Raw genomic sequence first — 14,452 nt, 5'->3', positions numbered from 1 at the left:
TGGGGGAGACTGGTGCATCCGGGAGATAAAACCTCAACAACAGGAAGTTCTTCTGGGAGGCCCAGGCTTGTGGAGTGCAGCCTGGGGTGAGGCCTAGCCCCAGTTTCAGGTCAGATTAGGGGAGGCAGTAGGTCATATGAGAAAGCAGCCGATACCCCAGTCTCTGAGGAAGAAGACTTCCTGTCCAGGCCAATGTGTGCCCCTTGTTCACATCTTCTCCTGTCTTCTCTGGTAGCTTGCCCTCCCTTCATTTCTAGTCTCTTGCCTTTCTCCACTTACTAACTCCTTCCCTGTCCCCCATTTCTGAACTCAACGACCACCATGATCCCTTCTAGCTCTTAATTTATGAGAATTTTCTAAATTAGATGACATTTTCTCAGTACTTATCCTTCCTGACCTCTTTCCTGCTTTGAACAATATTGATCATTCTCTTCTCCTGGATACTCTTCCTCTTGGGTTTTCTTACATTCAGCATCACTTCCCAGGATCCTTTGCTGCATCATCATCTGCGTCCAGCTCTCTAACTTCTGGCATCCCTCAAAGCTCCTTTGTTTTCTTTCTCCACAACCAAATTCTTTATGATCTCATCAGTTCCCACAGTTTCAATTTTTCTGAATTTCTTCTGAATTTAACAAGCACCATATAAAATGAATATTTCTACACCTGTAGCAAAACAGGAAAAAAATTGGACATGAAACTGTGAATTCAGCATATACAACTTGCCTTTCTTTTAAAATCTATACTAAATCAACATATAACTTTCAAAGCAGTCCTCCTTGTCTGTGATTCTTTCTGGTCTTCATTCCTAGAGGTTTTGTTATATTCTCTATGTTGATGACTCCCAGATCCATATATCCAGGCTTAGTCTTTCACCTGAGTACCAGTCCTACATCACCAATGGCTTGTTGGACACCTCCAATCAGATATTCCGTAAGTATCTCAACATATCAAAAACAGACTTATCTTTCCCTCCCTCCAAATCTACTCCCTCTCTAAACACTCCTATTTATGTTCAGGGCATCATTGTCTTTCCAGTCAATGAAATTTGTAAACTTGACTTCATCGTTGACTCTCCCCATTCCCTCTTCCATGATGCAATTAGCTGACAAGTTGGGTTGATTCTACTGCCCAAACATCTTCTGTAACTGTCCCCTATTGTCCACTCATAACAATCCACCATCCTAGTTCAAGGCACTCTCATTGTTCCTGGACTATTTTTTATTGTTCAGTCATTTCAGTCATGTCTGACTCTTTGGGACCCCATAGATCATAGCATGCCAGGGGCTCTATCCTCCACTATCTCTCGAAGTCTGTCCAAGTTCATGTTTATCATTTCCATGACATCCTCTGCTGTCTCCTTTTTCTTTTTCCTTCAATCTTTCCCAACCTCAGGGTCTTTTCCAATGAGCCCTGTCTTCTAATTATTTGGCTAGAGTATTGCAACTTCAGCTTCTGTCTTCTACCTAAAGGCCTCCCACGATGGGGGAGTCACTACCTATACTGGCTGCCAATCCACTTTTGGACAGCCCAAATTTTTTGTAAGTTTTTTCTTACGGCAAAACAAAAATGTTTCTACCCATATCTCAGGATTATAAGTTTAGAGTTAGAAAAGACCTTAGAAGTCTCCTAATACCACTCTTCTCTCTTCCCCTCCTCTCCATTGTGCAGATGAGGAAACTGAGATCCAGAGAGGTTAAGTGCCTTACACCTTGATGAAGGGAGTGGCAGAGCGAGGCCTCCAACCTGTATCCTCTCTGAATCTGGAGTATTCCTCTGTGGGACACTACTCCTTGTTCCTCATTCTGCCTTCTGGGGTCAGGCATAACAAGGAAATTCCACTCCCTCAGGACAGGCTTTCAAGTTCCTGAGAATGTCCTGTCTCTGTTAAGTCTTGTCCTCTGTGGGTTAACTATTCCCAGTTCCTTCATCAGTCTTCCTAGTGCCTCTCCTTGCCTAGTCACTTTGTTCTGGGACTTTCTCCCGAATCCCACGACCAGCCCCTGAGCCTGGGAATATGGGAGCCTGAAGTGGGGAGAAGACTAACCCAAGGTCAAGGTAATTCTGCAGAAGAACCAAGAGAGGAAGAACCAGGAGTGGTTCTGGAACTGGTATAAACTGGTATAAACTGGCATAAACTCTGAGAGCAGATTGCTGAATTATCAGTAGGAGCATTCACACCTTGGAAATTAGCAAACGCTACAAGATCAGCGCTTGTTTTATTTTTTTTTGTTGGGAAAAAATGTTAATAGTTCAGATTGAAGTTAAAAGTAGGTCATGCAGTTTTTGGAGAGCTGGTTGTTAAACATTTACCCAAACACCCTTGAATGGAAGAACCCGATTTCCTGCATTCCTGCACAAGCCATAGAAACAGTGGTAGGAGCCTGGAGGGGGCTGGCTCATATGACAAAAAACTTCCTGGCCCTCAGCCCTTGAGGTCCTGATGTTATTGATGGTCTGGGTGGCTCCAACAGGACAAACTTGGCTGAAGTTTCTGGCAGAGCAGGGAGAGGGAGCCCACTGCCTGGAAGGCTTGGGAGGCGGCTTGAGACTGCAAAACAAGTCTTGGGATGGATGTCACTATCTCCAGTCAAAGACCTCCAGGGAAAATTCTATGGGCAGGGATTCTTTGGACCCTACTGCTGATAACAAGGCACTTTCTGTGGTCCCTGGCTTCTTTGAGGGTGGGTGGGCTGCTATCTGACATGGGGAATGAAGAAGAAAGGAGATTTGGCTGCTTCCCCAAATAGTTTGGCACATGGAAAGTTAACCTGGGTTTTTTGTATCCTTCCCCAAAGCTGCCACCTATTCTAGGGAGTTGGGGGCTGCAGGCTGGACTAGCTGCTTCCTTTAGTATATGATCTCCTCGAGGCAAGAAACCGCTTTTTGTGTTTTTGTCTTTCTTCTCCACCCTCCCTTCTGCCCCAACATAGTAAGCATTTTATACATGCTTGTTGATTGACTGATTGGTCCATCAGTCAATCCCCTCTGGTCCTTCTCCCTTTGAGTCTAGGACTTAAGAATTCTAAATTCTTATAAAGCTAAGAATTCTGGATTGGTTCAAATACGGATTACAAGTGAGTATATTCTGCCTGTTACAGAATCTCAGTGTCAGAGTTAGAAGGGGCTTTAGAGTTCAACCCACTCCCCTCCTCATTTTACAGATGAGCAAACTGAGGCGTAGAAGTGGGGAAGTGACTTCCCCAGGGACTCTTGACTAAGAAGAAGAGCTCGATTTGAACTCAGATCTCTGATTCACAATCTTCTCATAATACTGTGGATCATCTCTGACCATGTCTCCTGACAGTCTATCATCTTGCCTTCTGCTTGAAAATCTCCAGAGATAGTGAACTCATCACTTCCCAAGGTTGCCCATTTTATTTATGGGATGCTTTCATGGTTAGGAAGCTATCATCTTCATCCGGAGGAAATCAGCTTCTTGGGAAATGCCTTACACTACTTCTGGTTCTGCCCTCTGGGGCTCCTCAGAAGAAGACAGCCCTCTTCTTTACAGCAGGCCCTCCTTTAGACTCGAAGCTAGAGCCCCTGTCCTTCCAAAGCGATCTGGTGGTAGGGGTTCAGCCTGTATGTTTGAATCAATACTATAAGGAATGTCTGTTCAAACTTGGTATATGAAGACAGCCTTCTTGATCTACCCCTGGAGGATTCTGGTCCTGAGCTGTCCCCTAACAGTGAGTCAGTCACACTCTCTAATTCAGTCTTCCTGGCTCAGTCTGGGCTCTGGATTATGGCTATGTCAAAGGTCAGAGTCAGAGGCTCAGCCTGGGTTTATATTTTGGTCTTTGACCAGCTCAGAGTAGTGTAAATTAAAAGAAATTTCCTCAGACCATTGCTGGCCCAGGATCCAGCAGATGTTCCCTCAAAACTTATTTTGCCTACTGCCCCCCCCCCTTTAAAAAATTACTCAGCACCCCTCCTGGAAATCTACTTTCTTTACCTGTTAAACGATTTTTTTGGGGAAATTTGTGGTATTTCAAACTACTATCCCCTCCACCCCTGGATCATTCCAGGGTACCCCCCAGGGGGTGGTATTTCCCACTTTGGGAAATGTTTTGCTAAGGTCTCTTGTCTCCTTACTGTCCCTCCAACCCACAAAGCCTCTCTCCCAGGGGGATGAAGGATGTAGTATGTGAAAGTGAGTGGTTAAGAAGAATTAACCTAGCTGATCTATTGGCAGGAGGGTTGGGGTGGGGGTGGAAGGGCGGATAGAGAAGGGAAAGCTGCCAACTATTTGTGAACACACAGTTGTCAAAGGGGAAGAGATCAGAGATGTCATCCCATTTCAAGAACTGAAGGGAGGGGTAAAAAGGAGGCAGGAAAAATTGGATGATGTGGCAGACGGAATCCTGGTTCTAGACAGTTGTATATGTCCCTCACTTGCTGTGTGGCATAACTAAGTAACATCTCCATTTATGAGCTGGGAGAACCCCCCCCCCCCCCAAATGTTCCTAGTCCCTATCAATGAGGGAGACAGAATATCCAAATCTTCGTCTTAACTGGACAAGATTGGCTACTTGTGGAGGCCTGGACTCCCAAGCAGGACTCATTTACTCCTTTCTGGGTGCTGCCCCTCCGACTCTGGCCCCCTCCTGCTTCCACTGGGCCTGTTCGTAGGTTTTTCAGAAATGACAAACTCTGTTGTTCTGGGGATGAATCAGACGGTGATGTCGCCAGGGGCAGAGACAGAAATCTAGGCTGGAGGAATGAGAGTAGGTTTAGGTATGATTCTCCACCCTCCTCCTCCCCTATGAAGGCTGTTCTTTCAAATTAAACCAATTAAGCTTTTAGCAAGCCAATAGGAAGCCATCCCTGTGAGCACAATCCCACTCCCCATCCCCCCAGCCCTACTGATCTCAGGTTTTTTTTTTATTCCACCTGGGAGACTGTCTCTCCATTTCTTGTTTCACACACCTATATCTTTGGGGGATTCCAGTTATTATGCTTGGCAGCTAAGTAACATAGTGGATAAAGAGCTGGGTTTGGAGTCAGGAAAACCCAAGTTCAAATCTTGCTTCAGACACTTCCTAGCTTTGGGACCCTGTCTGTCTCAGTTTCCTCTGCTACAAAATGGAAATAATAGTAATAATGATAAGCCCAACCTCCAAGGGATGGTAAGGATCGGATAAGATGACACATGGAAAGAAGCGGAAAGGGAATACGCACTTATGTAGTGTCTACTGTGTGCCAGACACGTTGCTAAGCACTTTACAAATATTATCTTACTTGATCCTCCCAGCCTGATGTCTTCCTTTTTCTTGGCTTCATTAAAGGGGCCATGCCCTGGCTACTTCTTAAACAGGCCTATTCAATGAAGGGGTATTACCTCACCTTAAGTGAGTGCCTGCAAAGACCTTGGCCTAAAGGGCCCAAGGTCTCCCAGTGCATCCTGGGTCATCTCCAGTCATCCTGATGAATATCTGGTCACTGGATTCAGATGGCTCTGGAGGAGAAGTGAGGCTGGTGACCTGCACAGCCCTCCCTCATTCAAAACAAAGTCAAGTGCAAGTCATGTCATTATTTCTCTGATGGCATGGTCTTCTTCAGTAACGAAGGACGAACCTTATGAGGTAGACCTAACACTCTATCTACCTTGTAACCTAGTGCCTATGTAGTAATAAAATAAAACATGTAGAAAGTGTTCTATAAATCATTTTAAGGTTTACAAAACACTTTTTATATGTCTTATTTATACATGTATAATTCTATTATTATTATACTGGGGCAAGGGGTAAAATGTGGTATAATGGAAAGAGCCAGTTTGGGATATTTCTCCTGTTCTGATACTTATGAGGTATACATGACTTGAGAAAATCATCTCACCTCTGTGGGTACCATTTTCCTTCTCTGTGAAATAAGGGATTTGGACTACATGTTTTCTAAGATGTTCTCTGCCTTCTGTGTTTTTCAGTTGTGGGTCTAAGGAAGTATCATTGAAGAGTCAACCTGCCCCAAGGCTGTAGCTTCTACTGGCTTCCTTCCACCTCTGTTCCTCCAAAGACCACTGGGTATCTCAACTAGTCCCTGCTGACCTCTGCCCTCGCAAGCAGTGAAGGGATGAGGTATAGATGAGGATAGGACACATACACCTTGAATGCTGTCAATGACCTTGCCCTTTGGGTCTATCCAAAATATCTTGAGTGTGGGGTCAGTAGTGTTGTGTTCTATTCTTGGTTCTGGCCTTAATTTGCTTTATGACCTTGAACAAGAAGTGTCCCTTCTCTGGGTCCATTTCCCCATCCCTTTTTTGTGCTGTAGTGAGACAAGTTCTAGCCTTGGAAGTAGAAACCCTGGGTTCAAGTCACAGATCTGCCACAAGCTCCATATATAAGCACACAGATTCACAAAGCTTAAAAAACCTGAGCAGTTGAACTAAGATTTAAGGAGACAGTGAGCAGACTTCCTCCTGGGAGATCCTTGTAGTCTGTCACTTTGGAAAGCACTGTGCATCTGATTGAGTTGTGCTCCAGTAGGGATGCTCTTGGAATCTGAGAGACTCAAGAGTCTCTGCATCAGCTGGGTGAGTTTATATCTCAGAACACATCATTGCACTAGAGTGTCTCTATTTTCTGAAAACAAAACATGTGTACTTTCTCATACCCCAGACTTCAGGACAAAAAAGGTTCCCCATGGGACTAGAAGGAACAGTCCCCATAGCATATTACAGGTGGATCTTTCTATTTTTAGTGCCATATTTCTGGCTTATTCTACTTTGTGACCTCTCTCATTAGTTTTGAATAGCATGTCTTTTGCCTGTATCAATACTTCCTGCTGGATTTAGGGATTCAGGGACCCAGACTACTCTCCCACTAATTATCTTTAAATCCCTTCTGGGCAGCCAGGTGTGATCATACAAACAATCCAAGGCTGTTTTCAGGAACAACTGTGTGAGGAAGGAGAGAGAAAGAGCCACAATTCATCCCTGTACCACTTGTGAACTAGGGAAAGGAAGCTTTGTAATCGCTGTCTAGATTCCTCACAGCCCTTTTCATGCTCTGGCCTCACTTCCACCTTCTGTCCTTGGCTGTAACCATTTTTCTTTGCCTTTCCTTTTCTCCCTCTTCAATCTTCTCCATCCTACAAGGTTTGGCTCAAGCCCCACATTCCCAATGAAATTTGCCCTGACCTCTTTCCTCTGCCCAAGCCTATTGGGTTATCTTAGTTTCTGAGCCCACCCTACCTTGTTCTTCTGGACTAGGAGATGAGACACCTGGGAGTTTCAATACCACCTCAGACACCTGTTAACTTTATGACCCTGGGCAAGTTATTTAATTTAGAGCCTTGATCTGCTTCTCTTTAAAATGGTGATGAGAAGATATGCATTTCCTTTCTCACAAGGTGGTGGTGAAAAAGGCACTTTGTAAAATTTCGAGAGCTATATGGAGTACTTCTCCTTGTGAAGCCTGTTACCCCCAACCAGACTGGGAGCTCCGTGAGAGAAGGGTGTTTGCAAGGGACTTCAAGGGAGCATCCAGCACAGACCATGACCTCAATTGAAATCCCACCTGATTTCTATCCCTGACAGATTGTCATTCATCCTCTGCTTGAATGCTTTTAGATATGGGGAGTTCATTATCTAGTCTCTGCTTGACTACCTTCAGAGACTGGACACTCATTCCTTAGTAAAGCGACACATTTTACTTTTGGATAGCTCTAATTGTTGGGAAGTTTTTTACTATGTTGAGCCAAAAACTTTCCTCTGTAACTTCCATACATTGTTCTGAGTTCTCCCATCTGGAGTCAATCAGACAAATTCAAATACCTCTTTTCCATGACAGTCTTTCAGATATTTAAAGACAATGATCACATGACCTTTTAATCTTCTCTTTCTAGACTAAACATTCCCAGTTTTCCAAGAGATCCTTATATGGTATGCTTTCACTTCTGAAACCTGTCAATAAGTCTGTTATTTATTCATTTATATAATTAATTGATTGAGCCCCTACTGTGTGCCAGCCATTGTGCACATTAGGGATACAAAGAAAGGCAAAAGGCAGTCCCTCTTCTTGAGCAGCTCCCATTGTAATGAGGGAGACAACACACAAACAGCTATGTAGAAACAAGATAAATAGAGGATAAACTGGGGATAGTCTCAGAAGGAAGGCCCTAAGGAGGACTGGGAATGGCTTTGTTGTTGACATTAGTGGCCCTAGAGGGAAGCCAGAAGGCAGAGAGGAGGAAAGGAAGAATTTCAGGCATGGAGGGCAGCCAGGGAAGATGCCTGGAGATGGGAGATGAAATAGCTTGTGTGCAGAATATGCAGCCCATTGTCACTGAATATAGACTATGAGGGGGTATGGGGAGGAGGGGGAGGCTGGAACAATGTTATAAAGGACTCTGAATGTGAGGCAGGATTTTCTATTTGATCCTGAAGGCTAAATAGGGAGCCTCTTGAGTTGAATGAACGTGTGTGTGTGTGTGTGTGAGAGAGAGAGAGAGAGAGAGAGAGAGAGAGAGAGAGAGAGAGAGAGAGAGAGAGAGAGAGAGAGAGAGAGAGAGAGAGACATGGTCAGACCTGCATTTAAGAAGTTGTTTTGACAGCTGAGTGGAGGATGGATTGACATAGGAAGACAGTTGGGGCAGGAAGACAAGCAGCAGGCTATTAGGGGCTGAAGGCCTGTGTCAGTATGGTGGCATTGTCAAAGCAGAGGATTGTATGTGAGAGACAGGTGTAACAAAAGTATAAATGGCAGGACTTGGTAACTGATTGGATATGGGGGTGAGGAGTTAACGTGGCAAAGCTGGGTGACTGGAAGCATGGCGGTACCCTCAATAATAACTGGGAGATTAGAAAGAGGGGGAAGCCTGTGGGGAAAGAAGAATTCTGTTTTGGACATGTTGAGTTTTTTTTAAAAATATTTTATTTCTCCCCCGTTTCACATAAAGACAATTTTTAACATTCATTTAAAAAAATTTTTGAGCTCCATATTTTCTTTCACCTCACTCCTCCCTAAGCAATTTGATTATAGGTTATACTTACTCAATCGTTCAAAACATATTTCTATATTAGTCACATTGTGAAAGAAGACACAGAACTAAAGGAAAAAAAACATGAAAAAATATAGGAAGTGAAAACTAGTAGGCTTCTACCTGCATTCAGGCTCTATCAGTTCTTTCTCTGGAGGTGGATAGCATTTTTCATCGTGAATTCTTTTGAATTGTCTCGGATCTTTGTATTACTGAGAATAGCTAAGTCACTCACAGTTAATCATCTGGACACACGGAGATTAAGAAGCCTGTCCAAGATGTCCAATAGGCAACTGGAGATGCAAGACTGGAGGCTGGGAAAGAGGTTAGGACTGGATGAATAAACCTAAGAGTCATCAGCCTAGAAATGGTCATTTAAACAATGGAAGCTGATGAGATCCCTAATTGAAATAATATAAATAGAAAAGAAAAGAGGGACCAGGAAAGAACCGTGGATACCAATGGTTAATATGTGACTTCATGGAGATCAAATAAAGGACTGAGAAGGAATGGTCAGAAAGGTAGGAGGAGACCTAGAGGGAGCAGTGTTTCGAAAACCTAGAAAGAAGAGGGCGTGAAGAAAAGTATGACTGATCATGTCAAAGGCTGCAGACATGTCAAGAGGATGGGGATTGAGAAAAGGACATTACATTTGGCAGATAAGAAGTTATAAGATAACTTGGAGAAAGCAGTTTCAGTTGAATGATTAGCTCAGAAGCCAGAAGGAAAGAAATAAGCATTTATTAAACCCCTACTGTATGTAAGGCATAGGGATAGGCTTTTTATAATTCATTTGATTCTTGCAATGACTTTAAGAGGTAGGTACTATTATTATTTCCATTTTACAGTGGAGGAAACTGAGGCAGACAATGGTTAAGTGATGTGCCCATGGTTACACACCTAGTAAGTTTCTGAGGTCAAATTTGAACTCAGCTCTTCCTAACTCCAGGCCTAATACATTCCTCCATAAAAGTTTTTCTCGGGTTAAGAAGGGAGGAAAGGAAGAGGAAGCATCTATTTTAAAATTTTTTCTCAAGTAGTTTAGCCACCAAAGGGAAGAGAGACATGGGATGATAGATAGTGGTAATGGAAGGATCATTGAGGATGTGGGAGACATTGGGATGTTTCTTAGGGAAGCAGCCAGTAGACAGGAAGCAACTAAAAAATCAGTCCATGTAGGTAGAGTAGAGGGGACAACCTCTGGAGAAGGTGGGATGGAAGGGGATCACTTGTGCATTCCGAGTTTGCGCTGGCAAGGAGAAAGGTCACCTCTTCACGTGAGAGAGGGGTGAAGGAGGAAGTAGTGGTAGAAGGCATCTGACTGATGTGAAGTACGGGAATGGGTAAACTCGTTGAGAATGACTTCATTGAGGCAAAGTTCTCAACTGAAAGGGTGGGTGGGGGACTGGAGGAGAGCCATGGGAAGTCTGAGGAGAAAAGAAAAGGGTGTCAATGTTCTGCTTATAATATGGCATTTGAACGCAATCACACAATAATACAGATGTATGCATGTATTCACATACACGTCCAACACACACATTCATGCATATATGCATTTATACACTTATACACATAATCATACACACATGTAGCTCCAGAGATCATCTCTCTTTTGAATGCCAGTCCCAAATCACCAACCATCTGCAGGTTACCTCCACCAGCATCCTATCTGGACTTCATTCAGCATGTCCAAAATAGAATTCAGTCTCTTCCTGCCTAAATCTATCTCTGCTCCAGAGTTCCTGTTTCTATGGAAGGCATCATCCTCTTTTAAATATCCAGATTTAAAACCATGACTTCATCCTTGATGAATTCATCTTCCTCTCCAGTCAGTTGTCAAGACTTGACAGTTCTACCCCCACAACTTCCTTACATTTGGCCCCTTCTCTCTGTTCTCGGGGCCACCACCCCACTTCAGGCCCTTTTCATCTCCCTTTTGGACTATTTCAACAGCTTCTAATTGGTTTCCTGCTTCCAATCTCTTCGTATTCCAGTCCATCTTTCAGTGAGTCAGTCAATAGACATTTGTTGTTGTTCAGTCATTTTCAGTCATGTTCAATTCTTCATGACCTCATTTGGGGGTTTCTTGGCAAAGATACTGGCATGGTTTTCCATTTCCTTCTCCAGCTCATTTTACAGATGAAGAAACTGAGGCAAACAGGGTTAAGAGACTTGCCCAGAGTCACACAGCTAGTAAGTGTCTGAGGATTTGAACACAGGTCTTCCTGACTCCAAGCCTGCTGTTCCATGCATTGTGCCACCTGGTTCTTAGAATCCTTAGCTTCCTTCAAGGCTCAGATCTTGTGCTATGTGCTGTGGGGAGCCTTCCCTGGTCTTCCTCATTGCTTGTGTCCTCACCAAACTCAAATGATCTTACAGTTACTTACCTGTTTGCATATTGTATACCCCAGTAGAACGTAAGCCTCTTTGGGCTGTTTTATGTTTTTCTCTTTCTAAATTCACTGAGGAGCCCTGTTCCTTGTATAGACACAGACAGTAAATATTTGTTGAATTTGCAGTGAACTCTTAATGCCAGTTCTGTTTTTGTGTCGTGAGATTACAGTGCATCAGGAGGTGATCTCAGAGGCCATTGGACAAGGGCTCTTCTGCTTGTTGGAGGCCTTAGAGGTTTTTCTAAGGATTGGATTGGACTAGAGTGGGAGGGCTTCCCTTCAGACCCAAGAATCTGTGGTTCTTTGATGATTTACTCATCCAACCACCAACTGAAACCAAGCCCCACAATTATTTAATTACAGACACCCTGACCTCTGAGAGGCTGGCTGTGGGTGTGAGGTCTGGCACTCAGGTCTCCCCCCAGTGGTTTCTGTTTAGCTTCCTTCTACCTTGATTTCTTCTCCCTCCCCTCCTAACTTACTGGAAGACATAGCCTCCATTTCTGCTATGTTGTGGGTCCCCTCTGGAGAGTAGTATTACATCGTGGGAAGGGATTTAGACTAGAAGAGAGGACATGATGCCTCAAGACCCCATTCTGTAAGAAACATGTTGTGTAACTTCAAGCCTACTACTTCAGTTGGCCTCAGTTTCTCCAACTGCTAAATGGAGATATACTTCAACGGAATTATGATTTTGATTTGCCCTTACAACGGAGTATGTCTCAGCTCATCCCTTTCTGCCTATCTTGTATGACTCATTCCTGTAGTTCTGCAACCCTGCCATGAGGGGTTCACCCCTCTAGATGTCCTGGGGGATTCTTATATAAGTCTTGTATAAGTCCTCATTTCAGCCTACCCACAATGTACTTCTTTGTGGGCCTTTATGTAATTATTGATTTCAATTCTTTATATAATGTGGGGTCCCATGACTCACAGCCATCTGCCATCACCAAGGACCTTGGTGCTAAGAAGAGGGAAGGCTTTGAGGACAGGTCTAAAGCATGTCTTTGAGGATTGGTCTAAGGCATGTCTTTGACTTAGAATGTTCTAAGTCTCTTTCTATCTGTCAGATCCTTCCTTATTGCCTTCATCTGTTTGATTCAGGCTGAAGCCTTGGGTCAAAAAACTGCAGTTTCTTAAAAACAATACTGAAACAGGGGATTAAAAGATGGATATGGTGGTACCTTGTGGTCCACGTAGGCACTGTTTATGGACTTTTCTGAAGGTCAAATTATCTGAAATTAGAACAGAACTCAGGATGTCCATTCAGCTGCGGTTTTTTATTCTTCCTGTATCTTGGGAGTTGTGAAAGGAAATTGAGTTATTATTAGTGGCAGTGAAGCCTCAGATGGGGAAGAGATAGCTGAAGTGGAGGGCTTCCTGGAGTGTTCTCTTCGCCAACAGAGTGGATCAGAAGGGGCCAGAGGCATTCAAGATGGCTGCCAGCAAGCCAAGCTCTGTCCCTTCCCAAGACAGATACCTTTTACACCTCTGGGTTTGGGATGGGACTCACAGCTGTCAGCCTCTCCGTAACTCTGGGTGTGAGAGCAGGATGGTGTTGTAATCTGTTGTTCTTTTCCTAGGCCAACAGAATGCTCATAACAAGGAAAAACAGGCAGCCTCCTGGGGAGAAGGGTCAGTCTGGCCTCCTGCTAAAAGGACACAGGGTTCTTACTGAGAACAGGAAAAGACTAATTAGAAAAGTTCCGGCTTTTTTGTTGCTGCTACCTGATTCCCACATCAGGATCCACCAAAGATTTCCTCTTTTCTTCGTCTGCCCTCTCCCCCACACATGCACATACATGCATGAACTCACATGTACACTCCCCCCTTTCTGTTGGCCTCAGTTTCCACCTGCAAAATATTTTAAGTGTGTACATATGTACATATAAATACATGCATCAATGTATACATACATACACACCTTGGGTCTAACTCAAACTTCAGCTCCCAAAGATGACCATCCTCCCACAAAGACCAATCAGGGCTTCCTAGATCATCAGAAGAGGTCAGCAGTTGACCATGGCCTTCTCCAGATAAACTCCTCTTTCTTCCTGGCACTCAGAGCCTACACACCACTCCACCACCTTTGGTTCAGGAAGGATCCTTGCTGGTCCAGTCTATAAAAAGTGACCATCCATTTGAGTGGAATCTAATCACAGAATTTGAAATTAGAAGAGTATGCACAAGTCATATAGATCAATTCATACTCAAAAGAAACTCCCATCATAACATACCTAATCTGTGACCAACTAGCTAAGACCTCCAGTGAAGGTGAGCTCACTCCCTCTTGAGGCACCCCATTCTATTTTGGGACAATTCTAAATGTTAGAAAGACTTCCCCCAAATCAGGCTTACTTTTGTCTTTTTTTGAACTTCTGAATTCTTTCTTCTGGGGCAAATAGATAACTGGGATCCCTCTTCTGTGTGATAGCCCTTTAGTCTTTTCCCCAAGTCTTTTGTTCTCCATGCTAAGCATCCCAAGTTGGTGGCTCAGTGGATAGAGCACCAGTCTTGGAATCAGGAGGACCTGAGTACAAACCTGGTCCCAGATACTTTGAGTTGTGTGACCCTGGACAAGTCACTTCACCCTGTTTGCCTCATTTTCCTTATCTGTAAAATGAGCTGGATATGGAAATGGCAAAATGCTCCACTATCTCTGCCAAGAAAACCCCCAATGAGGTCAGGAAGAGTCAGACATGATTGAAACGACTCAACAATAATAAGAAGTTATTATCTGAAGAGGCACTGCCTCATCCTGGTCGTCTTTCTCTAAAAACTCTCCAGGTTATCAATGTTCTTCTGAATTGTAACTGGGCAGAATACAGGAGGCCAATCACCTTCTTATTCCTGGAAGTTAACTTTCCTAAATATCATAGAGGCAATTCCTCTTGGGGTAAAGGTTGGGCGGGATAAATTCTGGGGCTTCCAACTGTGAGGTTCTGCAGCCGTCCAGCCTCCCCTCAGCCCAAAAAGAGCCTTTGTTTCTACAGCTTGAAGGTCTCCAGAGGTGGAAAAATCATCTCTTGAGGAAGTCTCTTCCAATGCTGACTTGTTCTAAATATACTGCATTTTAG

Source organism: Notamacropus eugenii, chromosome 4, assembly GCF_028372415.1.
Source record: "Notamacropus eugenii isolate mMacEug1 chromosome 4, mMacEug1.pri_v2, whole genome shotgun sequence".
In the NCBI taxonomy this organism is placed as follows: Eukaryota; Metazoa; Chordata; class Mammalia; order Diprotodontia; family Macropodidae; genus Notamacropus; species Notamacropus eugenii.
The sequence above is the reverse complement of the archived record's forward strand: the minus strand, read 5'-3'. Positions refer to the sequence as shown.